Source organism: Phocoena sinus, chromosome 14, assembly GCF_008692025.1.
Source record: "Phocoena sinus isolate mPhoSin1 chromosome 14, mPhoSin1.pri, whole genome shotgun sequence".
Taxonomy (NCBI): Eukaryota; Metazoa; Chordata; class Mammalia; order Artiodactyla; family Phocoenidae; genus Phocoena; species Phocoena sinus.
Genome location: NC_045776.1, coordinates 42,299,744 through 42,312,348, shown reverse-complemented (window position 1 = coordinate 42,312,348; position 12,605 = coordinate 42,299,744). Strand labels below are relative to the sequence as shown.

At 38.5% G+C, this 12,605-nt stretch overlaps 1 protein-coding gene across 1 annotated transcript in view; it reads right to left on the bottom strand.

Annotated features, from left to right (window-relative positions):
- The window catches only part of KLHL14 (kelch like family member 14), a 104,524-nt gene that overhangs the window by 60,610 nt on the left and 31,309 nt on the right, over nt 1–12,605 (bottom strand). The window lies entirely within an intron of this gene.

The window sequence follows — 12,605 nt, the reverse complement described above, 5'->3', positions numbered from 1 at the left end:
AGACAAAAGCATTAAAGCAAAATTAATCATGTCAAAAGATTTTAGCAAAAACAAGTGAGACCATGCGTAAAGCATCGCTTTGTCTAGTGTGAAGTCACGCTCTGATTAAAAACATATAATGAAAGGGAAAGTGATACATCATTGCCCTAGCAGTAGGATTTTCTGAAAGTGCTTTGTGGTTCTCAACATAAAAATGTGGCAAGATTTTCGTCTTTGAAACTCACAATGATTATTGTTCTAGTTAAATAACTGGAATTCAATCTTAAAATTTTTTCTTTAAAGAAATTAAGACTTAATGACCAAATAAGGCATGTCAGTAGGATTAATAATTAGCACACACTGTAAGCAGTAGTTTGCCTTGACATCCAGACACAGAGATAAGAAAGTATCCGCTCAACACTCCCCTTTTACAAAACCATCTTCAGTGCTAGCTAAATACAGACAGGCTCTTCAGGTATCTTCTATGAAGCATAACTGTTTGCTTCATCAAAAGCAATGTCATTCGTAAATACTAAGGTGTGGTCATAGTATGATCGTTCCCCAATAATGGAGTCATTTTTTATATGATACACAAAACCAAAAATTCTAACTGGCCAGATAGTCACAAAATATAGATTTAGTTCCTGGATGCCACCATAGAGTCATGTTGTGAGTCTGAAAAGGAAGTTTGCTTATTTGCCCTCTGCCTTAATTACTCCTTTATTTTGATGGAGTTATTTGCATATAATAATCACTACCCTAGGTTTTCATTTTTTTGTTGCTGTAATTTTGAAAGTCATTTCAATTCCTTTTTTATCATCTCTCTCAATGATAAAAACCATTCTGTTCTACATGGGAATCATGTGTATCTATATGATTTATATCTATATTTGTTTTTGTATAAATATATTATAGATGCATACTAGTTGACATATAATGAACAGTAGAACTAGTAAAAATTACATCAACGAGGACATATTTAAACTATTTGAGAGGAGTCCAAATTAGAAAAATTTCCTCTCAAATGCATTATAATAATATTTGGAGTGTACTTTAAAACTTTTCCTTTAACGTAGAGGCATCTAATCTTCTGTGAATAAAGATCAGTCCCGACAATAATGTCACACTGATACAGGAAGAGATAGAAAGACGCGTGGAGCAGCTATGACTTCTGACTGATAACTGCTCGTAGGAGGAGCGAGAATACTTTGCATGAAGAAGAGTGAACCAAATATTTGTTGAACGTAAGGGTGCACTGCTGTTGTAATCATTAGGGCTATTGAACAAGTGTTTTGATTATCCTTCTGAGAGCTTGGGAGGGTTGCATTTCTCCACATACTTTGAAGTTAGGTGTGGCCATGTGATTTGTTTTTGCCAACAGAATACGTTAATTCAGGCCAGAAGCTTAAAGAGTCAGTATGAAATTTTTCTCTGCTCTGCCTTGGCCACCGGAATAAGGTAAATCGTGGAATCTCCATCAATCTGAGTACCAGAGGAGGAGAAATGGAATACAGACCTAGGTAACTTACCATAGACATGTGACATGAAAAGAAATAAATCTTTACTTATATAAGCCACTAAGATTTGGGGATTGTTGTTATGACTGCCTAACCTAGCCTAGCCTCTAAAAGATATAGGCGTTGGTTCTAAGAGGGCCCAGTGGCTGATGACAAGGAAACTGATGCTGGAAGGTGGAAAGATGGAAGTGCACGTTATGGTATGGAAAACCACTAGGTAAAAACTGTTGTTTGCTTTTACTTGGATGGTTCATCAGTTATTTAATAAACTTCCACCTCCAAGGGAAGAGGTCTGAAAACAGAATGTTGATAGTGTATATTGGTTGCTGTTGGCTGTGCTTGGCAAGATCTGCAAAGAAGAGGTGATCTCACAAAAAACATTGGCCTATTTATAAGTAGGAGTGAAAGAAATAGTCTCAAAATCTAGGAGCGTGCAGCATTGGAAGAAGCAATGTTTTTCAGTCTCATCTGGGAAAAGATGAAATTGAAAAGAATTTTGAGCAAAAAAGGTAAATTAAAACTCAGCTTCTGAGGGCTGGGATGAATTGGGAGATTGGGATTGACATATCCACACTATTAATGTTATGTATAAAATAGATGACTAATGAGAACTTACTGTATAGCACAGGGAACTCTAGTCAGTGCTCTGTGGTGACCTAAATGGGAAGGGAATCCGTAAAAGAGGGCATATATGTATACGTATAGCTGATTCACTTTGCTGTACAGTAGAAACTAACACAACATTGTAAAGCAACTATGCTCCAATAAAAAGTTAAAAAAACAACTCAGCTTCTGTCCCTCAACAGAGGAATGGATAAAGAAGATGTGGTATGTATATACAATGGAATATTACTCAGCCATCAAAAAGAACAAAATAATGCCATTTTCAGCAACATGGATGGACCTAGAGATTGTCATACTGAGTGAAGTAAGTCAGACAGAGAAAGACAAATAACATATGATATTGCTTATCGTGGAATCTAAATAAGGGGTACAAATGAACTTACCTACAGAACAGAAACAGAGTTATAGATGTAGAAAACAAACTTACGGTTACCAGAGGGTAAGGGTGGGGAGGGACAAATTGGGAGATTGGGATTGACATATATACACTACTACCTATAAAATAGATAACTAATAAGCATCTACTATATAGCACAGGGAACTCTACTCAATACTCTGTAATGGCCTACATGGGAAAAGAATCTAAAAAAGAGTGGATATATGTATATGTATAAACTGATTCACTTTGCTGTACACCTGAAACTAACACAACATTGTAAATCAACTATACTCCAATAAAAATTTAAAAAAAAACCCTCAGCTTACTGACAAAGAAAATTAAAAGTACGGCTTTTGGAGTTCAGAGTTTTGGGGCACAAGTCACCAGTTCTCCTTGCTTGGCCCTCCAATAAACCTTCTCTGCTCCGAACTCCAAAAAAAAAAACAGAAAAAGTATTGCTTTCATAGTAATTTTACCACCTTAGAGTATCTTAGAAGAAAGTTTCAATGAAAGGAGAGAAACTCAGCAAACTCTTGTAACTCAGGGAAAAGAGTAAAAAGGGAGCTTTCCCAGCAGAGCCAGGTAGATAGACAAATATAGAGAGTATTAGGGAGGGAGAGAAAAGAGAGAGAAGAGAGAAATGGCTATAAGAAAACAAAGGAAAAAGCAATATAAGAAGTATATCAGAAAAGTGCATATGGTCACTGGCCATGGAGTAGATAGAAATATAAATATAAGAAGACAGCTAAGTGTTTTAGAGGATGAATTACCAAAAGATTCACCAGTCTGGACTACAAGAGCCTGTGACAATTAGAGACTTAAAATAACCATTGTCCCCTAAATGTCTTAGACATGAAATGTACTTAGAAAACTCTTCCACTCCTAGGAAGTGTACAATCCTCAGGTTCACTTCAGATCAGGAAGATAATGAAAAAAGAAGAATCTTCCGAACAGTGGAACCATGGCCATGGAGAACAAAGGCTGATGAGCAGAATTAGGGAGGACTCTCATCAGGGAACACAACTTTGGATAGGCACCCTTCCAAATGCCTATTTGGTGGGGTTGCTAAATTGCTATGCTGTTTCTAAATTAAAGAGTTTGCCGTGTTCATACTGTCCCTAATCTATCACTGTGCATTTTGTGTTAGGGAGCCAGATAATTTGTCTCTTTATTTGGTTTCCAGATCAAGAGGAGTCTCCAATGAACCCTGTGACTGAGCAGAAATGACAAATGTCATTTTTAATTGCCAGTGCAAGATGCTTGCAGCTCATTTCTCCTCCTGCTGTGCCGATGGTAGAAATGCCTGTTAAGGTAGAGCCTCATATGCCTGGATCCCTGAATGACTCAGACATCCTCTGCCAACCTGTGCTGGCATTTAGCATGAGCTAGAACTAAGATTTTTGTTGGTTTAAGATTTTGGAGTTGTTTGTTACCACAGCATAATCTAGCCCATCCCAACTGATACACATAGCTTCATGCTAGAAATAGAAATTTCATCCTGAGTCAAAGGTGTGTCTTCTTCAGATGGCCAAGAGGCACATGAAAAGATGCTCAATATTGCTAATTATTAGAGAAATGCAAATACAAACTACAATGAGGTACCACCTCACAGTGGTCAGGATGGCCATCATTAAATGTCTACAAATAATAAATCCTGAAGAGGGTGTGGAGAAAGGGAACCCTCCTACACTGTTGGTAGGAATGTAGGTTGTTGCAGACACTATGGAAAACAGTATGGAGGTTCCTAAAAAAGTAAAAATGGAGTTGCCATATGATCCAGCAATCCCACTCCTGGGCATATACCCAGAAAAAACTATAATTAAAAAATATACATGCACCCCTATGTTCATAGCAGCACTATTTACAATAGCCAAGACATGGAAACAACCTAAATGTCCATCAACAGATGAATGAGTAAAGAAGATGTGGTACATATATACAATGGAATACTACTCAGCCATAAAAAGAATGAAATAATACTATTTGCAGCAACATAGATGGACCTAGAGATTATCATACTAAGTGAAGTAAGTCAGAAAGAGAAAGACAAATACCATATGATATCACTTACATGTGAAATCTAAAATACAACACAAATGAACATATTTATGAAACAGAAACAGACTCAGACATAGAGAACAGACTTGTGGTTGCCAAAAAGGAGGTGGGTGAGTAGGGACGGATTGGGAGTGTGGGATTAGCAGGTGTGAACTATTATATATAGGATGGATAAACAACAAGGTCCTACTGTATAGCACAGGGAACTATATTCAATATCCTGTAATAAACCATAATGGAAAAGAATATGAAAAAGAATATATATATAACTGAGTCACTTTGCTGTACAGCAGAAATTAACACAGCAGTGTAAATCAACTATACTTCAATAAAATTTAAAAATATATATGTAATTAGATTAAAAAATAAAATGTGTAAGTTTTACAAAAAGAAAAAAAAAGTGTGTCTCCTTCCTCAAACCTTTGATGATAGGAGCAGAAGACAAGATTCACTTCTTTTTGGTTATAAAACAATACAAAATGGAGTCAAATAGAATAAAAATGTATCAAGGGGCTTCCCTGGTGGCACAGTGGTTAAGAATCCACCAGCCAATGCAGGGGACACGGGTTTGAGCCCTGGTCCAGGAAGATCCCACATGCCGCGTACCAATTAAGCCCGTGCGCCACAACTACTGAGCCTGCGCTCTAGAGCCCGAGGCACAACTACTGAAGCCCGCATGCCTAGAGCCTGTGCTCTGCAACAAGAGATGCTGCTGCAGAGAGAAGGCTGCACACCGCAATGAAGAGTAGCTCCCGCTCGCCGCAACTAGAGAAAAGCCCACATGCAGCAATGAAGACCCAACATAGCCAAAAATAAAATAAATTAAATAAATAAATTTTTTAAAATGTATAAGGAAACACTATATTACAGATGCTGAGCCCAGAATTTTATTGTATTATTTTATTTAATTTTCACAATAAATCTAAGAGGTGAGTATAATTATATTCACAGTGCAGATGACAAGGATCAGAGACGAAGCAGCATGACCAAAGGCTCACGGTCAACAATGTCTGGGGGTATATTTCCATTTAGACCTGTCTGTCCTGAGAGATGTTGCTCTGTGTGTGTGTGTGTGTGTGTGTGTGTGTGTGTAGTTTCATTTTTGCCACTGCTTCCGAGGCAGATTTAAAATGTCAAGAAATCTTCATTGAATTATGGCTTGTCAGTAATCTTCCATGCAAATTTCATCACTTACACGTCTTAATTTGCAGTTTAGTTCATAAACCAATATTATATTCTTGACCTCTAGGAATAGGATATTTATTCAATTAACCTGTACTAGTTCTACTCTCTGAACGTGGAACTAATCCAAGTGCATTGGATCCATTTAGATTTTCATGGGTGCAATGGGTCGGCACAGATTAAATCCCATTCATCTGCTTGGAGTCTTGACTAACAGCACTTGTTGGTGAGACAGACTGGTGTGGTACGTGAGGCAGCACTGTTTGAGAGAAACACAGAGGCCAGTGTTCTATTCCTCGTCCTGCCACTAAATCATCATGGGACTCTGGGTACGACACCTCTGCTCTTTCAGTCATTTAAAGTAAAAACCAAAATTGTGAATGTGCCATAGAAGTGCTTCCGTGGTCTGGTTTCTGCTAATGTCTTTAGCCATACGTCATATCTTTCTCCCCCTCACTCTTTGAGTTCAGCCATGCACCTTTCTTCCTACAGGGTCTTAGGACTTACTTTTAACTAACCTGAAGCAATCGTCTCTCATATCTTTACCCGAGCTACCTCTGCCTCATCCTTCAGAACTCAGCTCAAGCGTCACTTCTTTGGTGATATCGTCCATGACTCCTACACTAGATCTGGTCTCTCCATTACACGACTTTATATATTTTATACCCTTCCTTCAGAGCACCATCACATTTTGCTATTCTATATTGCTATCTGGAATTATTTACTAATGCTGATTCCCCCACTAAACTCTAAGCTTGGTGAACACATGAGGCTATTTGCTTTGACTCATCATTGTTTCTTCTGTATCTAGGACAATGCCTGCTACATAGAAGGTATCACTTATATTTGTTAAATGAATGAAATTAATGTGTAAAATGAGAGGGTTGGGTAAGAAGATCATTTAATCTTTCAGTGCTCACATTCAACGGTTTCCTGGACTTCGCCTGCAATTTGCCTAGGATTGACACAGAGCAAATCCAAGCAACCCGTATCACTCATACCTCCTTCATGCCAGATTCAGTAGCAAACACCACAGCTGGTGTGTAAAGGCGGCCTCAGAATTATTGGTACCCATGCTGTTCTCTGGAGAAAATGCATTTGCCATATTCAAGGGAGGTATATATAAACAAGACATAAAGTCAACTGGTTTTTCTAGTCACCCAACTTACTTTAAATACAGGATATGGAGTGACCACCACACTTTTTTTTTTAAAAAATCTATGAAAAATCCACTAATGCACCAGTGCATGAATACACAGAAGCAAATAATTCAAAATATGTAGCAATGTGCAGCCATGGATGCCAAATTAGAATTGAGCTCATTGAAGGTAAAATTAGATGCTAACATATTTTAAAAGTCCAAACACAATTCTCTCTCCTTCTTCTTTGTCCAATGTCCTGGAAACAATTACTCCATGAATTGAAATTCAAAGTTCCAAGCTAAGAGAGAAGAACTGCCATGCTATTTTTTAAAACCTTTAGATCACTGTGTTTTCACTAAACATAAAAATGAGAGGGGTATGTCTACTCTCAATTCTTAATTCTTGAACCTATCTTAGGAATTCCTTGAAACGGTCCCATACAATAGGGCTCTTAATTAACTCTCCAGCCCCACCAGCCCCACCACATACCTCCCCAACCTCAGGCTCTCCTATAGATACACAAATTCATTTCAGTTTCTAGAAGGCACCAAGTCTCTCTTGCCTTTTGGCACTCCCAGTACTGGACCCTTTTATTAAAATACTTTATCACCCACCTCTTTGCATCAATAATTCCTACCTGTTTTTTCCAGCTTTACAGAAGGTCACTTTTAGGAAAGCCTCCCTAACCTCCCAAGTTTAGATGAAGGGCCCTTTTTGTGCTCCCATAGCAGCCCAGCTTCCCCTGTCTATCCCTCAGCACACTCTTACTGTCATCGCTTCCTCTGGTTCTTGGAAGGAGAGATGATCACATTCTACTTTACCACCCAACACAGAGTGGGTATGCAATAACTGCTTGCTACATAAAGGAATAAGGTCTGTAGTTAAGTCCAAATTCTTCCCAGGCATTTTGAGTCATTCTGGAAGCACATAGTTGTTTTCTGAGGTTCTCCTGCAACGAGAGGGGTACTATCTACAGACCCTACCTATCTGTCTAGAAATTAAATTAAATTAAACAATTTGTGGGCTTTGGTTCTTGGTAATAAAGATCATATGAATAGAGGAAACCTACAGGTATAAAACCCTCAATTAAGCTTACTTTTTATTTCTTTCAAAAAAATTATAAGAAATGATTGTTTTCGACTAACTTGCCTTTCCTCTCAATATAACCTCAAGGAACGGAAATGAACTGAAATCAAGAAACAGAGGACCAAGAAAAAAGTCTGATCAAAACTGTCAATGTCGGGCTTCCCTGGTGGCGCAGTGGTTGAGAGTCCGTCTGCCAATGCGGGGGACACGGGTTCGTGCCCTGGTCCGGAAAGATCCCACATGCTGCGGAGCGGCTGGGCCCGTGAGCCATGGCCGCTGAGCCTGCGCGTCCGGAGCCTGTGCTCCGCAACGGGAGAGGCCACAACAGTGAAAGGCCCGCGTACCGCAAAAACAAACAAACAAAAACTGTCAATGTGCAGGTTTATTATTCCCTGAATAACCAGCAATTAAACCATTCTCCATTGCTCATTTATCGGATAAACATCAAATCTATATTTATCTTTTGGAACTGAAGTTCAATGTCTTAGACAAGATGTGTTTTCTCAGTAGTCTTTCTTCAACATTTATGGAAAGTATATTTTTTTTAAAAAAAATGAAGAGTCCACCAGCCTCTGATCTTTGTTACTCTCCTAAAAGAAATCGATGATGCCCAGCCCCGGGACCGTTCCTGTGTGGTGGATGGGATCAAGTTCACGGTCCTCCATGAACCAGAGAAGACAACCCAGGAAACCCCTGCACAATGGTTTCTTTTATTTTCTACGAATGAAAAAATCCAAGTCCCCAAATCCTTGCACTACCAAGCAAAGAACAGAATTGTAAATTGAAAGGAAGAGGAAAAAAGGCATTTCCCCCTCCCTCTAATAAATGGAACTGCAAGTGGCCAAAAGAAGGAGCACATCTTTCTAACCTAGCTCTTCTAGTTTTTATTCTAACCTTATTAAAGGGAACTCCTCAGCAGCACATGGAGAGATAAATCTATATTTTGAAATCCTTTTTCCTGGTATTGCTCACAGAAAACAATAAGAAGCATCTAATAAGTAGAATCTCTTATCTGAAACGTAGGAAAAAGGAAGTCAATTTCTGGGAAACACATGGTCAGTGGGGAACCCAAATAGAATAGACAGCCCCTCTGTACTGTCTCCTGGGAAGGAAGGTAAGCTGCTTCCACACGAGGACTTCATAAAAACTTTGATGTGTCAGTCATATGCTATGAAAGTACATAGTAGCCATGGGAACTGTTTTGTTTGATCTTTAAACGAAGGATTTAGGACCTGCAAAGTGCAAGAGGCATGCTTTTTGCATTGGCCATTTTAGTATTCATGTCTCCTGTGCTGCTTCCTAATAGGTTAAGAATGAAATGGAAGACTGCGTGCAGGAGTGAGAAATGCAAGAAAAGCAGTACTGTAAAATAAAAATGAACAAAAGTGCATTTCAACTTCCCTTTCATTATTAACAGTCAAGAGAACAACGCCAATACTTAACATTTCACATTTACAAAAGGACCTACCGTCATTTTTACAGGGTATTTCTCAGTACTTTGCTCATAGAGGCTGGGGAATCTGTTACTATTCTTAATATTAATTCTATAATGTTAAATAAGTGATTTTTTTCCAAAGAGGAGGATAAAAATGAAGGTTGTGTTAGTATGTTACTAAGTCTTTTCAGTGAGAATAATCATCCCCTTTGCTGTCTGGGTAGACCAAGCCACTGGTTAGCTGACTGTTGAATTCTGTTTTCTTTATGTTAGGTAGAACCATTTTTTCACTTCCACTCACCTCCACTCCATTCAATTTCTTGTTATTTGTGGACCTCTTATATAGTGTTTCTAAAACATAAATAACATAACAGAATAAGAGCTAAAGAAAATTATGACTGACTTTCCTTTTAATTCTTCTTGGTTTTATTACATGCGTAAGTGGTGTGGCACCCATAAGTGGGCAGCTGTGCTCCTGCCCGTGGATGGCACCCTTCTAAAAGCAGCACGTCTGTGAGACAGGCTGGAAAATATTTGCTCAAGCCAAGTGGTAAAGGATTCTAAGATTCAGAGGCTCTAGCTAATCTCAGGTTTTCGGTTTTTGCTGGTTACCTTATTTGTTAGTTTTTATGGAGAGAGTCATTCAGTAAATGAGCAGACGCCACACCAGGAACTGTCTGCTAGCATTAATTGAAAAAAAAAAAAGACCGTGGGAAGCTCTGTAATCCCTAATGTTTCATTGGATTTGGAGAGAATATGGATACTTTCTCATTCCAATAAGAAACATTTCTTCATTTATTATTAGGTGGGCCAAAGAGTGTGGAAATTGATCAGTTACCTGACTTATTCAGTTTAGCCAAATAAGATGCCTTAATTAAAAAATACAACCCAGCAGCAGAAATCATCCAAATAAACTGTCTATATTTCTCCAATAAACCTAAAAAATATGCTTTCACTTGGGACCATGTAGTCACAGCCCAGCCCAAACTCTACTTTTTAAAGTACAAGCCAAGTGAAATGAAGAGTACAAGTAGACATTTATTTCAAAGCTGTGAGCTGCCTGAGTACAGAAAAACGATTCAAGATCTTTGAAAATGTTCCCATTATTTGAACTTTTCTATACATTAATGTCTTTATTTCCTTCCATTTCAAATCTGATGAATGGAGTCAACAGAAACCCATCTATCTTTACTTCTTAGTCTGCCGATGACTACATTCAACATATAAAAACTAGAGAAAATGGTCTCCCTACTGAAGCAGTGGGTCTTTGTGTTGTGTCTGTTAAAATGTAATTTGTCTCCCCTCTTCCTGGAGAGCTTGAGTTGACTGAGGCCTCCAAGGTATAAAGGTACATACAGTTCTTACGCTCATATTGGTAATAGTGTTACAACAAGAGCAATAATATCTGCAAATATACTGAGTTCCTGCTATGTGCTAGATGATTTACAAACACAATTTTATTTTAAAAATACTCAAAGGATGCTGTAGAACGAAGAAACCATGACTCAGGACATGCATATGACTTGCTCAAGGTCACAGATGTGGGTCTCAACCCAGGTCTGACTGACTCAACTTCGTGCTTTCTTACTACATCTTGCTAAGTAAAGAGTTAAATCAGGCAATATGAAAAATTGAAGTAGGGTGACCCTATGTTCCAGTCTATACCCGTGGCCCCAGCATAATTAACAGATCCCCATTTCATGCTCTAAAGTCTCCTAGGTTGAACAATAGATTGGATGATCACCCTGTCTCTGAACAAGGCTTGAAATGAGCCTAAGACTTTTCTTAGGTATTGTTCATAATGCTTTAATTAATCTTTTTGCCTTTAACGTAGGGCTTCAAACCACTAGAAAATTGGACCTTGCCTGATGTATTTGGGAGAAGAGATGGATTTGTGAGTGAATATCATTTATCACTTGGGTGTAATATCTCCCTGCCCCTTGGCCTCTGTTTCTCTGTCGTCTCTCATCAAGAATCTCTTGTTCTTCCTCTTTCCTCTCTCCTCCTCCCCATATCCATGTCTACTTCTGTGTAGGCTTTCTCTATTGATCAAGTGTCAGAAAATTGATTCTTTGGTTTTACTTTAGCTTGAGTTTCTGACGAATCTTGAAAATACAGCTTGCTCAACTCATTCAGATGTTTAAACCACTATGAACGGTATTTTTGTCAAAAAGAGAATGAAAATCATTTGAAGGCATCTCTAACTTATTTTTCTTCCTTCCTAATCTGGCTTCTACTCTCCATCACTTTGTTACTACAACCAGAGTGTACAGGTGTCCAGGGAGCTTTCTCATTGCAGTTCCTGGACGACGCTACTGCAGGTTTCGCTGGGGTAAGCCAGCTCCAAAATGTATTATTGCAAGCACCACCTCACAGGTCTTTGCTCCTTTCCTGCATTTATGGGCAAACTGTTGTCCTGTTTCTGTTATTTTAAAGGGCTTTCAGTAAGAGAAGAGGAAATGACTTTTTAAAAAATCTGCTAAAATATATAACTGCTTAAAAGACACATGCAATAAGAAAATCTAACTTTCACTTTTGTCGGTTTTAAATGTATGGTTTTGATTTATGGATCAAAATTACTCACTTATTATTTTATCTATACAGCTCTGGGCAATTTTGACAGTTAAAATTTAGTTTTATTGACCAGTGCAGCCACGGTGCCCACAAGGGGACCGGTGCACACAGTCCCCTGCACTCAAGAAATGATGATTTTTGATTCCATGACTGAGTCAGATTGGGAATCATAACCGATGTAACAATAAGTTCCAAATCTCAGTGCCCAAGGCAAGAGGTTTGCTCTAAAACACAATCACCCTTTAAGGAGGGGAGGAGAAGAATCTTGGGTGGAAGTTTCAAGCACAGTTTAATGCAGCAGGGAGAGGTCCTGGGTATATCTGTCCATCTGAACTGTGGAGCAATGGAAGGGGATGGTTCTCTAAAGACCCGGGACCACAGATTAAAGGTTAATGAGGAAAGATGCCTAAAAAGCAAAATGAACGTTAGTTACAGAGACAATGAACTAAACAATCATTCTGACATGAGAAAATTTACTAGTGCTATTAACCAAGCTTTCCCTTTTCCAAGAGCAAAACCATAATGGAAGAATTTCTTCTGAAAGATCTCAGTCTTCCCTCCCCCTCTGTGGCAACACACACAGAAACACCAACTCAAGTGCACTGATTTTAGGCCACTTTTAATTTAGG